This window comes from Macaca mulatta, chromosome 7 (genome assembly GCF_049350105.2).
Source record: "Macaca mulatta isolate MMU2019108-1 chromosome 7, T2T-MMU8v2.0, whole genome shotgun sequence".
Lineage (NCBI taxonomy): Eukaryota > Metazoa > Chordata > Mammalia > Primates > Cercopithecidae > Macaca > Macaca mulatta.
Window position 1 is genome coordinate 55648560 of NC_133412.1, and position 13933 is coordinate 55662492.

At 47.4% G+C, this 13933-nt stretch overlaps 2 long non-coding RNA genes across 3 annotated transcripts; one reads left to right on the forward strand and one right to left on the reverse strand.

The window, feature by feature from the left end:
- The first annotated feature begins 723 nt into the window (after window positions 1-723).
- Window positions 724-12551, forward strand: LOC144330017 (uncharacterized). 2 transcript variants are annotated; one of them, XR_013395825.1, is made up of 3 exons: window positions 724-829; window positions 10810-10890; window positions 11596-12551. It is a non-coding gene; the product is annotated as an uncharacterized LOC144330017 (long non-coding RNA). The 2 variants fall into 2 exon arrangements; XR_013395824.1 differs by lacking the exon at window positions 724-829 and adding an exon at window positions 1911-2049.
- On the reverse strand, window positions 2502-6519 carry LOC144330019 (uncharacterized). The gene is made up of 3 exons (XR_013395827.1): window positions 6404-6519; window positions 5183-5393; window positions 2502-4522 (listed from the first exon to the last, which is right to left on the reverse strand). It is a non-coding gene; the product is annotated as an uncharacterized LOC144330019 (long non-coding RNA).
- Window positions 12552-13933: the final 1382 nt, after the last annotated feature.

Here is a 13933-nt window from a genome sequence, read left to right on the forward strand (position 1 = left end):
TTAACACTTGAATCCGTAGACTGAATAAAGCACAGGGCCCTCCTTCATGTGGATGGGCTCCATCCAATCAGTTGAAGGCTCAAACAGAATAAACGCCTGAGTAAGAAAGAATTTGCTCTCTGTCTGACTGTCTTCAAGCTGGGACATCAGTCTCCTCCTGCTCCCAGACTCACACTGGAACTCACACCATCGGCTTTTCTGGGTCTGGACTCCTCAGTTCCCATAATCCTGTAAGCCAATTCCTTATAACAAATCTCTCTGTTCATCCTGTTGGTTCTGTTTCCCTGGAGGACTCTGAGTAATACAGACTTCTTCTGTCCTCCTCCGGGCTCCCCGCTGTACAAGGCAGAGTCTAGGCAGGTGCAGGTACACCCCCGACACACACCGCTCCCAGAAGCAGTCAAATGACAGGTCTCTCCAGGTGCCTCTCTCCGCCGTGCCTAGTCCTGAGGTTGGAGACTATCTTAGCTGAGGTTCCACTGAGGCAAACTGAGTCTAGATTCATGTGAAAATGATTTCTTAGGAAGAAATCTAAGTGGGAAAAAACAGTCAAGGAACAAAGACGTGGGACGCAAGCAAAGAGAAAGAAGCCAAGCCAGGTGTGGCATCAAGCCAAGCCACGTGAAGAGCTGCGTGTCTCATACCCCAGGGAGCTGTAGGGACACTTCAGAGGTGCTCCAATCAGAGGCAAGCAGGCAGGGGCAGTTTTACTTCCTCCCTCCCCCCGATTGGAGCACATAAACGTCCAGGTACTTCCTGTTCTCCATAGGTGTGGACAGAATGGTTCTGGCAGCTCAGCGTCACTCTTCAACAGAGAGAGCCGGCTGTTGTGAGTGAAGGCACAGGGGTGGGTAAAGATAGTTGACTGGAGGAGACATGAGGATGGAAAGCATTTGGGGGCGGGGGCGGTGCTGGGTGTAGGTCTGGAGAGCAAGAGAGGGGCAGGTTGGGGAGGTCTTGCCTTTGGGGGGCCCACCCCAAGCACACCTGAGTCTGAGCTTCCCTTGAAAAAAAAGCCTCCCTAAAGCAGCAAGTAGCCCACTGCACTCAAGCCCTGCGCACACAGTCTCCGGGCCAAAGCTATTTTTGTTTTACTCTAATAACAATGAGCACATTGTGCACACTTCCTGACTAATCTGCTCAGTGTGGTTGAGAGGAGGGACAAGGAAGTCCTAGGACTGAGGGCCCATCTTAGGCTGAGAACTAAGCCTGAACTGCCCAGCTAAGTCAGGTGTAGGAAAGACCCCAACTCCCAGGTCTAGCCACTGCCCCTTCCTGTCTACTCAGCACCTACTTGTCTCGGATGGCTGCTGGGGTTCTGCTCTCAGTGCAGAAAGCTAAGGACCTGCCAACTCCCTGTGTTGCTTCTTGCAGGTAATAGGTGCTTCCTGAGCACCCACTGTGCACCAGATCCCATGCGAGGCCGTTTGCATGTCGGAGTTCATTTTCCCTCATGCTCACCTCTACGACGTAGCGAGTGTGAGCCCATTCATTCAGACAAGGATGCTGAGTCTTGGAAAGACTAAGTGACTGATCCAAGTGTACACGCTGGTCAGTGGTGGGGGCCTTTTCAAATCCAGGCCGCTGAATCTCACCCCTGGGGTGAGGGTCTTTCTGCACCTCTGAGACCTTGTGCCCAGGAATCCACACTGAAGTCCATAAGAGGTGGTGGCACCAAGCCAGGGCTGGATGGGTCACTTAGCAGGCCACATATATGCTTTGGCACCAGTAAAGCAGGGCACGCCCCAAATGTGAAGTTTTGGAGAAATTATCCATTTTTAAAAATCATTGCAGACTCAATGGGAAACCCCAGAATACTGTAGGACTTCCTGACTCTTATTCTGTGGTTTAGGACTAGCTTTATTTTGATTTGCACATGGTAAGTGGGGGATACTTGATCCTTTTCCAGGCTTAAGACCCCAAAATAAAGGTCTTCATCTGGCCCTGCCCAGCCCTGCAGGGAGAAGCTGCTTCCCGTGGCCTCTTTGCCCCTTTTGTTAACTCAGCAAAGATGGATTGTGAACTTATCTGCCAGGACCTGTGTAAGAGGTAGGGACACAGAAGTTTCAGCTTCCCTGCCTGCTCTTGGAGATGACCACATCTATGGACATGCTTTGTAAACTGTCAAATGCCATAATGTGATGAACTTCTGCTGGATGCTACTGTCATGAAGCTTGATGCTACTCTCCTTGCCAGGACAGCTGGGAGTCAAGGGATGGCAGTCCAGCTGAGCAGTCTCCTTCATTTTCTTTTTCTTTCTTTCTTTCTTTCTTTCTTTCTTTCTTTCTTTCTTTCTTTCTTTCTTTCTTTCTCTTTCTTTCTTTCTTTTTTCTTTCTTTCTTTCTTTTTCTTCCTTCCTTCCTTCCTTCCTTCCTTTCCTTCCTTCCTTTCTTTCCTTCCTTCCTTCCTTCTTCCCTTCCCTTCCCTTCCTTCCTTCCTTCCTTCCCTTCCTTCCCTTCCCTTCCTCCCTCCCTCCCTCCCTCCCTCCCTCCCTCCCTCCCTTCCTCCCTTCCTCCCTTCCTCCCTTCCTTTCTTCCTTCCTTCCTTCCTTCCTTCTTCCCTTCCCTTCCCTTCCCTTCCCTTCCCTTTCTTTCTTTCTCTTTCTCTTCCTTCTTTCCGTCTTTCTTTCTCTTTTTTGAGACAGGGTCTTGCTCTGTCATTCAGGCCGGAGAGCAGTGGTCACGGCTCACTGCAGCCTTGATCTCGCTGGGCTCAAGCAATCTTCCCATCTCGGTTTCTCAAGTAGCTAAGACTATAGGTGCACACCACCATGCCCACCTAAATTTTTTGTATTTTGTAGGGATGGGGTTACACCATGTTGCTAAGGCTGGTCTTGAAATCCTGACCTCAGGGGATCCACCTGACCTCGGCCTCTCAAAGTGCTGGGACTACAGGCATGAGCCGCTGTGCCCAGCCTTTTCTGTGTGTGTGTCTTAAAGAACTATCCAGGCTGGGCGCAGTGGCTCACACCTGTAATCCTAGCACTTTGGGAGGCCAAGATGGGTGGATCACCTGAGGTCAGGAGTTTGAGACCAGCCTGGCCAACATGGTGAAAACCCATCTCTACTAAAAATACAAAAAATTAGCCAGGCATGGCGGTGCGTACCTGTAATCCCAGCTACCTGGGAGGCTGAGTCAGGAGAGTTGCTGGAACCTGGGAAGCAGAGGCCGCAGTGAGTAGAGATTGCACCACTGCACTCCAGGCTGGGCAACAGAGCAAGACTCTGTCTCAACAAAAAAAAAAAAAAAAAAAAAAAAAAGCTACCCAAATTATATATGTTTCAGGCCCCTAAAACCTGAATGCATCCAAGATCATGTTGGAAAGGCTGGCCTGTCTTTCTGGAAGGTTTCTACCATGGTTTCCCATCATCCTTATCTTTCCTGTTTCCATCACTCACGGCGTGGCTGTTCTGTCATTCCTAGCCCCCCACAGGGGCATCTGCGGGTGTAGGGGCTGCTGCTCCTGCTCTTGGTGGGGCTTGTGACCCTAGACAGGTTTTGAGCTCCCTGAGGGTGGGTTCTTCCAAACACTCTCTGGAAGGTTCTGCACATAGCATGCCTCAGTGAGCTCTCTTGCCCACACCCCCAACCCTCGGGAGGTAGGCTGGGTACAGGGGTGATCTGGCTGCCCATGGGGGCCTGAACCAAGGCTTCTTTAGGACAGAGACACTCCTCCCGCTTCCAGGTGTCTCTGTGGTGGTGGAAGCCACAGTAGTAAGCAAAACCTTTCATATTCCAGGGGCCAGGATGAAAAGGAAACCTCTAAGCCATTTGGATTTGTCAAGTGCAGCTTAAATGCACTGGGGGAAGGAAGCTGTACTCAGCTAAGAGCTTCTGCATGAGTTATGAGTCTCTTCCAATTTCCAGCCTGACCTCCTGGAATAGGCCTTGCCAGGTCTCCCTGAGGCCCAAGGCCCCAGTCTCCTGCCTGACCCTGCCAGGTTCAGGGTTCTGGTCAGGTTCAAGTGCTGGGTGGGCCCAGGGCAACATCGTGGCCTCCAGCAGCTGCCAGCAGCTCCAGCTGTAGTCTATCCTTGGGAGTGTGGAGCCTGAGCAGACCGGCTCATTATGGTCTGGTGGGCATCCCTCAGCCAGGGGCTGGCCCAGGAACTTCCCAGAAACACTGGAGTAGATGGGGCTGTTAAAAGGCACGTCCCTAAGCTTTCAGCCCAATTACATGGGGCGGAAACACGCTGAGGCTGTCTGCAAACTTCTTCAAGATCCACCCCTGTACTTGCTTGCTTCCTTCCTTCCTGAATAATTGAATAATTCCCTTAAAATTCTGTAGGACCTCCTTCCCTTCCCCTAACACTTTGTGAAAGCAGCAGGGGGGGTTAGTGTGGCGCAGAAAGGTGGCCAAGTGAGGGCAGCAGCCCATGGATTCAGGAGGCTGGCTACATGCAGGGGCATTGGGCAATACATAAATATAATGGGGAGAGTGGGAGCCAGGTTTCTTGTTGTCGGAGAAGGAAGTTGAAAATATGGAAAGGGGAGAAGTTTGAGTGAATCCTATGATGATGGCCTGGAAATAGAGGTATTGATGTGAACTTAAAATTTTTAATATATAGATCTGGAAATAAATATAAATATATGTGTATACACACACATTCCTTGGCTCTGGCCACTGAGAGGGTCTGGGAGTAACAAGCCCCCAAAAGAAATGAGCACATCTACAGCCCAGATCTGCCTCTCAATCATTCGCCACTGATAGGAATCAGGGCTCCTTGGAGAAATGACTGATTCCAGGGCTGGTGCAGGGGAAATAGAGCACTTGAAACATCTTGTTGTTTCAGACAGAAAGTGCTCAAAGAATGATGGGGACATGTCGAAAACACATAAGATAATATCCAGAATATATAAAGAACTCCTATGTCCAACAGCAGAAGAAACAGCCCAATAAAAAGGACTTCCGTAGACATTTCTCCAAAGAAGATATACAAATGACTGATAAGAGCATGAAAAATGATCAACATCGCTAATCACTAGAGAAATGTAAAGCAAACCCATAATGAGATGCCACCTCACACCCATTAGGATGGCTACTATCAAAGAAAGAAAATAAGCATGGGTGATGATGTGAGAAATTGGAAGCCTTGGGCACTGGGTTGGTAGGAATATAAAATAGTGCAGTTGCTATGGAAAATCGTATGGCAGATCCTCAAAAAATTAAAAGTAGAATTACCATATGATCCAGCAAGTCCACTTCTGGGCATACATCCAAAAGCATTGAAAGCAGGGACTTGAAGAAATATCTGTACACTCATGTTTATAGCAGCATTATAGAGCCAAAATGTGGAAGCAACCCAAGCGTCCCATCAACAGATGAATGGATAAACAAAATGTGGTATATCCATGCAGTGGAATACTATTCAGTCTTCAACAGGAAGGAAGTTCTGAAAATAAAAAAAAGTAGAATGGTGGTTGCCAGGGGCTGGGGGGAGGAGTCATTGTTTAATGGGTACAGAGTTTCAAGTTTGTCAGATGAAGAGCCCTGGAGATGAATGGTGGTGGTGGTTGCACAACAATGAGAATGTCCTTAATGCCATTGAATGGTACACTAAAGCGGTTAAGATGGTACATTTTATGTGTATTTTACCACAATTTAAAAAATAAAAATGTAAAATTAAAGAAAAAAGGACATGAGAGCCAACTTGAAGAGGCTCTCAATGGCCACATCAGGGACAAGTTGAGCATCAAAATAAATAATGATTTGTGAGTCAATATTAGTACAAGTAAATAAATGAATAAAAATAGTGAGAAGAGAAACTCTTACTTAGAGTAGAATGCAAATTTAAAAATGTAGAAGGGATAATGGAATTAGGAAATCACATTTTGCAAGCACTGTAGAAATATTTGATTCAGTCAAGAATCATTAATGGCTACTAAAACTATTGGGTAAAATTTTGATGAGAAACAGGATATTTACATAATTTTAAACTTACTCTATATAAAATATTAATTAATTAATTACAAGTTAATTAGTAAGTACAATATACTCATTAATTAATTTAACACTGGTGAAACCTGATAGACACCATCTTAACCAAAGAATAAAAGTTAGTATCTCCAGTAATGGGGCAAATTGACCACAAATAACCTGACAGGACGCAATGCAAAGAACACCACATCACGTTTGTACATTCCTGCCCAAAACACATTAACATCAGAGCTACTCAAATTGTGAGCCATTCTACAAAATGACCAGCCTGTAACTTTTCTAGGTGTCAAGGTCATAAAAGTAAAGATGAAGGAACTGTCTAGGACCAAAGGAGAGTAAAGATATTTGACAATTAAATCAACATGGATCATGGATAGGACGCTTTTGATATAACAGATATTATTGGGATAATAATGAAATTGGGATGGAGTCTAAAGATTAGACGGGAGTAAGAGAGCATCCTACCTTCACTGGCTGCAATGAGGTTTGGGAGAGTGTATCTGCTTAAACTTCTCAAATGGTTCAGAAAAGAATAATTCCTGTCTCTTTCTCTTTCTCTCTGTCCTTCTATCAATGCCTCTATGACCCACTCCTGGGGACAGAGCCAATAGAAAGAAGTGCTTATGTTCACCAAAAGTCATGTAGAAGAATATTTATAGCAGCTGTGTCACAGCCCTCAATTAGAAACTACCTGCATCAGTCAGCCTGGGCCGCCTTAACAGAATGCCACAGGCTGGGTGGCCTAAACAACAGACATTTATTTCTCATAGTTCCAGAGGCTGGAAGTCCAAGATCAAGGTGCTGACCGGGTTCCGGCTTGGCTTCTGGTGAGGTCTCTCTCTCTGGCTTGCAGATAGCTGCTTTCTCACTGTGTCCTCAAACGGTCCTCTTGGTGTCTCTTTCTCTTCTTATAAGGACATCAGTTCTATCAGATCAGGGTCCCACCCTTATGACCTCATTTAACCTTCACTACCTCCTTTTTTTTTTTTTTTTTTTTTTAATGGAGTCTTGCTCTGTCACCAGGCTGGAGTGCAGTGGTGCAATCTAGACTCACACAACCTCCACCTCCCGGGTTCAAGCGATTCTCCTGCCTCAGTGGGACCACAGGCATGTACCACCATGCCCAGCTAATTTTTGTATTTTTAGTAGAGATGGGGTTTCACCATATTGGCCAGGATGGTCTTGATCTCTTGACCTTGCGATCCACCCGCCTCAGCCTCCCAAAGTGCTGTGATTACAAGCGTGAGCCACCGTACCTGGCCTTTTTTCCAACTGTCTACATAATTGCAAAATTTAATTACTTCCTTAATGGTCCTGTCTCTAAATACAGACATATTAGGGGTTAGGATTTTATTCCATAAAATTTGGGGGGACACAATTTAGTCTGTAACACTACTCAAATGCCCATCACCAGTAGAATGCATAAACAGTGGTGTATCTATACAACGGAAGACTCCACAGCAAAGAGCATGAATGAATTATTATTATTATTAATTTTTTTTTTTGAGACAGAGTCTCACTCTGTCACCCAGGCTGGAGTGCAGTGGCGCGATCTCCGCTCACTGCAAGCTCTGCCTCCTGGGTTTACGCCATTCTCCTGCCTCAGCCTCCCGAGTAGCTGGGACTACAGGCGCCCGCCGCCACACCCAGCTAATTTTTTTGTATTTTTAGTAGAGACGGGGTTTCACTGCGTCAGCCAGGATGGTCTCGATCTCCTGACCTTGTGATCCACCCACCTCAGCCTCCCAAAGTGCTGGGATTACAGGCGTGAGACACTGCGCCCGGCCATGAATGAATTATTAATACATGCAATAATGTGGGTGAATTTCACTGACTTAATATTAAGCAAAAGAATCCAAGCACAAAAGACCACATACTATATAATTTCGTTTCTATGAAGGTCAAGAACAGGCAAAACTAACCTGTACCAAAGTTGATTTAATGATGGGTGGGTACTGCCAGAAAGGCACATAAAGAAGATCTCTGGGGTACTGAAATGGATAGTGGTTACACGAGTGTTTACATATATAAAAATCATTCAAGCTATACATGTAAGATGTGGATGGTTTACTCTATAAAACTTACACGTCCTGTTTCAAAAAGTGAAGTGTAGAGTGAAGTGTTGAAGGGAATGGCATAAACTGAAATAAGGTTAATGTGTATGCTATGGAGAAGGATGCGCTGTGGGAAGAGGCTAGGGAGGGAGGCAGGCCCTGATATTAGAGCTTTGTGGAGTTTGGATTTTGGGTGAAAATGGGAAGCCGTGGAAGCTATAGAAGGGGTCTAAGAGGGAAGCAACATAATCCCATTGCATTTTACAAAGGCCTCTCTGGCTGCGGAGGGTGCAGCAGCTTAGAGGGGCCGGAGTTGGGGCAGGCAGAGCAGTCATGAGGCTGCTGTGGTCCCAGCTGGGGGTGACGGTGGCTTGGCTCTGCATGTGCTGTGGGGTTGCAGAGCAGCAGGCAGCTTTGCAGAATCATCAGGTTGATGACAAATCGTAGGTGGGACAAGGGGTAGACAAGGAGTCCCAGAAATGTCCAGGTTGTTTCCTTGGGTGACTGGGCAGATTGTGATGTATTTCCTGAGACGGGGAATATTGGAGGGGAGGAGGTTTTGGGGACAGTGGAGGAGGATGTGGCTTCAGTCATGGTCGGGTTGAGTTTGAGATACCCATGGAACCTCCAGGAGGCAGTAGGAAATAAATCAGGAGAACCCAAAGACAACTGGCTTGAATGCCTGTCCTAGGGCAGGACAGGTACACAAATGAGGGGAGTGGCCGGAGGTTACAACAGACAACGGTGGAGACTGTGGAAAAGGGGTAGTGTATGTGTTTTGTGAAGCAGGCAGCCGCCAGCTAAAGGTGATTTAGGATAAATGCTCAGTAGTACTGGCCTTCCAGGTGTTCGAGATAGGGTGGAAGTCTGGATTTCAATGTGGAATCTGCTGGGTTTTTTTTTTTTTTAAGTATCTTATTTTAAAATATTTATTTATTTATTTATTTATTTATTTCAGGCTGGATTATGCGACTGGATAATTTTTGTATTTTTGATAGAGATAGGGTTTCGCCATGTTGCCCAGGTTGGTCTCAAGATCCTGGGCTCAAGCAATCCTCCCACCTGCTGCCTCCCAAAGTGCTTGGATTACAGGCGTCAGCCACCACGCCTCACCTGAAATCTGCTGATGTAAAAAAAAATTTTTTTCAATGGAAGGATACATGCAGAAAAGCATAAATGTTAAGCATACAGCTTGAAAGGTGATCACAAAGTGAATTCACTCATGCTGATTTTCAAAACACTCTAAACATTGTAGGCCAAACGGAACATACCTGCATGAATGTGGGGCCACCATTTGGGAAACCTGAGACAGAGGTTTGAGAAGCAATGCGGCTGGCCTTGGGGTCAGGGTTGTGGGTGAGACAGAAGGAGCACGTGGATAGTGAGGGGAAAGAGTGGCGGTGGAGCTGTGAGCAAGGCCAGATCTGATTCAAAGGTGTGGGGAGGACAGGAGCCTGCAAAGGTCCCATGAGACACTCCAAGGGCCCTTGGTCTCTAGTGGGCTGATGCTGCAAGTTGCAGACGTGGGGTTGGGCCACCCAGGGAGGCATCAAGGAGGAGGTGGTCTCAGACACTGAGGGGAAAAACCTAAAGTTCCCTTAGGACCCCCTAGACACTGGGGCAAGGTATAAATACTGCTCGAGGGGAATTGGATTAGAGAAATTGATGGTGCTCTGATTTTATTTTCTCTTGATGAAAAATGTATGACTTTTACACTGTGGCAGAACAAGAAGCAGCACACGGCTGGCCATGGTGGATGGCCAGCACAGTCATTGCTGGCATTGATGGCATGCATAGTCAAAGTTGTGAACTTATGCCATTTCTCACAGTTAAGATAGTTATTTGAGCCGGGTGCAGTGACTACCACCTGTAAGTCTCGGCTACTCGGGAAACTGAGGTGGGAAGATAGCTTGAGTCCAGGAGTTCAAGGCCGCAATGAGCCATGATCGAGCTACTGCACTTCAGCTTGGGCAACAGAGCAAGACCTTGCGTCTAAAAAAGAAACAAAGATATTTTTCTCCTTTAGGATGCGATGAGGTCACACACCCTCCACTGTACTACCCCTCCATGGGTGTCTCACTTGTGGCTCCAAGACCCAGCCCCTCCCCAAAAGACAAACAAACCAACCAGCTCACCATGGCCATCCCCTCAGGAGTCCCCAGGGAGATGTCTGAGTGGTGAGGAGGGCACTGAACTCAACCCCAAGGCTTTGTGAGGAGGGAGGGGAGGGCTAAGCTGAGCCTTAAACAGAGCTTCCCAGGGGAAGAAGGGGAGTGGGGTGCGGGCATTCTGGGAAAAGGCGACAGCAAGAGCATAGACTGGAAGTGAGACACAGGCCTGGTTGTGTGGGACACCACGGGCAGCTGAGCTAAGGATGTGTGACACTAAATAAGGTGACGAAGGCCAGGTGCCAGGCAGGGGCACTGCTGCAGGACCAGCAGGGTGGAGGCTGCTGCGATAGGCCAGGCAACATAGGCCCAGAGCCGATCACCTGTCCCCCTCGCCTACCCGCAGCATGGCAGCCTCACCATCCCACACATGCCAGTCCCTTGTCCAGACCCCTGCTCAAGCCACTCTTGGCACCTGGAGTTCCCTTCCGCTCCACCAATGCTCACCTTGGTCCTAGAAGACCTAGGTTCCTTGAGGCCCTGGCCAGGGCCACTTGCCTGTCTGAATCCCTACGGGAATCCACGGGCATTCCTATCACTTAGCCCACTTCCACCCCTGCAGAGACCATCAGGGGTTACCCCAAGCATCTTTCAGCTCTTTCACATTGCAGAGGTCCTAATCCTCTACAATGTCTGCTTGTCTTTGTAGCCACTGGGGATCTCATGGTCTACATGGGTTTCATCCGCATCTGTGTTCCCAGTGTCCAGCACAGAGCAAGTCCCATAGCAGGTATTTACTGAATGCTTGTTGAATGAATGGTGAAAAAATCGACCCTTTGCATGACATGGCATCCAGTGTCTGTGACCTGGCGATAGTGATGAGAATATTGCTTCACAAAAGGCAGTTCAAGGGATTCTATGGGAGCCTTTTATTTAAAAGCATAAATGCTGCAGAATGGATGCCACGCTTCTGCTTATTAGGGGGAGGAAAACAGAGGATTCCAGAAAATTGTGTCTAATTTGAGCACAATTTCACTCTTTTTGTTGACATCTCCTGGTGTACTTTGAAAAGACTGCAATTCTGTAGCTTTAGCCAGGAACATCTGGTCAGGGAGATCACCAGAGCAGCTCTGTGGGTGACGGCATTTGAAGGCCCAGGTCTCAGAGCTGTCTGTCATGGGACAAACGGGTACTGGGCCTAGATGACCCTTCCCCTCCCACCCAGCTTTCTAGAGACACTTTGCATACACTCTGCTTGGGGCAGCAGAAAAGGCTCAGGTCTTGCAAACAGACTCACTTACTATGTGGATAATTTAGTCTGCTCAAGCCTCAGTTTCTTCTTCTGTAAAATGGGGAGAATGCCTTCCTAATAGGGTTGCTACAACAGTAAATGAAATATTGAATGTTGGATACTTAATATAATGCCTGTCATTAGCAGATGTTAAAAAAGAATTCCCTTCCCACCTATCCCAATGTTCACTCTCATCAATGCTAGCCTGGCCCCTGCCTCTGGAAACAAACCTCTCTAAGGGTCTTGGACTGAGCAGCTGATCCCATCAAGGATGGAGCTGGCACCCAGAGTTTTCACTTTGTGAGGATCTCTTGGAGCAGGAAAAGTCTTCGGTTCAATAAGGAAGGGAGTTCAAATAGTGGAAGCCGGTGGGGGAAGCTCTGTGAGCTGGGGACCTTCCGAAGGTGAGCATCTGTGATCAGCTGTGATTCTATCACGCCTGAACCAACCCCTTTCATAAACACCAGTGGTCATTATGCACTGGATAAAATCCTTGCCTTTCAGTCATTTTCAAGCCTTGGTGATCTAGCCCACCTGCCTTCATTCATTCACTCCACGAACGTGCCCCAGGTCCCCATCTCCACATCTGTACGCGGGCTGGTCCCTGGACCTGTGACACCTCACTCTTACCTACATTACTCACCAGCCCTTCATGTTAGAAACCATCTGTGCCCCTCCAGAACTTGGTCCACAGTTGTTTATGCTTGTGCCTTAGCTTCCCCATGGGCTCTGGGCATCTGTAGAAAGGGTCCACAACTGAGTCATCCTGAGGACACTCAGGCAGAGCCTTGCCTCTCGCTTTGCACAGCACCATGGCTCAGCGTCTTCTTGTAATGAATAAGGGACTGAGCTTCTCTACACTCCAGTCATTCCCAGCTCAGAACAGTCCAAGTGCACTGAAGGATGGAAAGTTGGGAGCACACTTCTCCCACAGGCTCTCCAAAGGGATTTGAGAGTTCCTTTGGGGATGCCGTACTTTCTTCATTGCCACACAGGCATGGGGCAGCTGTTTGCATGTCTATTTGGCATCCTAAGTACACAAAGATGGTTTGTCTATTTCCCATCTGCTAACCTGCTTGGATGACCTCCTCCTCAGCACAGCACACAAGAGCACTAAAGTGCCCCAGGGATGCTGCAGGCAATGTCTATACCCCATTTCCTTCTAGAAACCAGCCCAGGTCATGCAGCAATAGAGCAAGCCAAATGCAAATGGCCACCTCCTGGGTCCATCCATTGTCCTTTCTGGCCTAGATCCTGCCTCAGTGATATAGAAAAAAAGATGAAGGTGATCTGGAAGAGGAAGCCTTGAGATGCTGTCAAAGGAAAAAGATCCAGGGTAGAAGTAGGGGAGAAGACTGGCATGTGGGCAACAAACCCCGTCTTCTAAAAAGACCTGTGCCCTTAAAGAAGGGAGAGAGGCCTGGAAGAAAGTCCTGGAGCTCCACCAACTCCAACACCAGTGTGCGCCTACTGCAAATGCAGGCCAAGGGTTATTATTCCCACTTACAGATGAGAAAACTTAGATCATGCTACGGTCTGAATGCTGGTGTCCCTCCAATATTCACATGTTGGAACTTGATCCCCAATGTGATAGTATTAAGAGGTGGGGCCTTTTGGAAGTAATCAAGTCCTGAAGGCTCTGCCCTTATGAACGGGATTATGCCCTTATAAAAGAGGCTCAAGTGAGCTCCCTGACCTCTTCTGCCACATGAGAACACAGCAACAAGACGCCATCTATGGAGCAGAGGGCAAACCCTTACCGGACACCACATCTGCTGGGGCCTTGATCTTGGACTTCCTAGCTTTCAGAACTGCAAGCAAAAAAATTCTGTTGTTTATAAATTACCCAATCTAAATTATTTTGTTGTCCTGGCAGGAAAGGGATGACAGGTCAGTGCCACATAACTCACCCAATCAGAGTGGGCAGGGTGAGGTCTTCTGATTCCAAGGCCAGAGCCAAGGGGACTAGTTTGTGGGTGGTCCTGGGAAAAAGTGCTATTTGCTCATCCAGGAAATACAGATTAAAACCTCAGTACAACACACACCCTCAGCATGGCTATAATGAGTAAGAGAGATTTTTAAAATTTGGTGTAGGTGAGGATGTGCAGCAACTGTAACTGCTTTACATGGCTGGTAAGTATTCAAACTGGTATATCAACACTTTGCGAAAGCATCTAATGACGCCTACCAAAGCTAACCATATGCAGACCCTATAACCCAGCAATTACATTCCTAGGCATTCTGGGTACTAGGATTTTCATAGCATTAACTATAAAGCCAGAAGGCTGGAAATACCCAAATACCCATCAAAAACATAGGGTTATTTTTGTTTTGTTTTATTTTGTTTTTTGTGTTTTTTTTTGTTTTGTTTTGTTTTGTTTGAGACAGAGTCTCGTTCTGTCGCCAGGCTGGAGTGCGGTGGTGCCATCTCGGCTCACTGCAACCTCCGACTCCCTGGTTCAAGTGATTCTCCTGCCTCAGCCTCCCAAGTAGCTGGGACTACAGGCACGCACCACCATGCCCAGTTAATTTTTGTATTTTT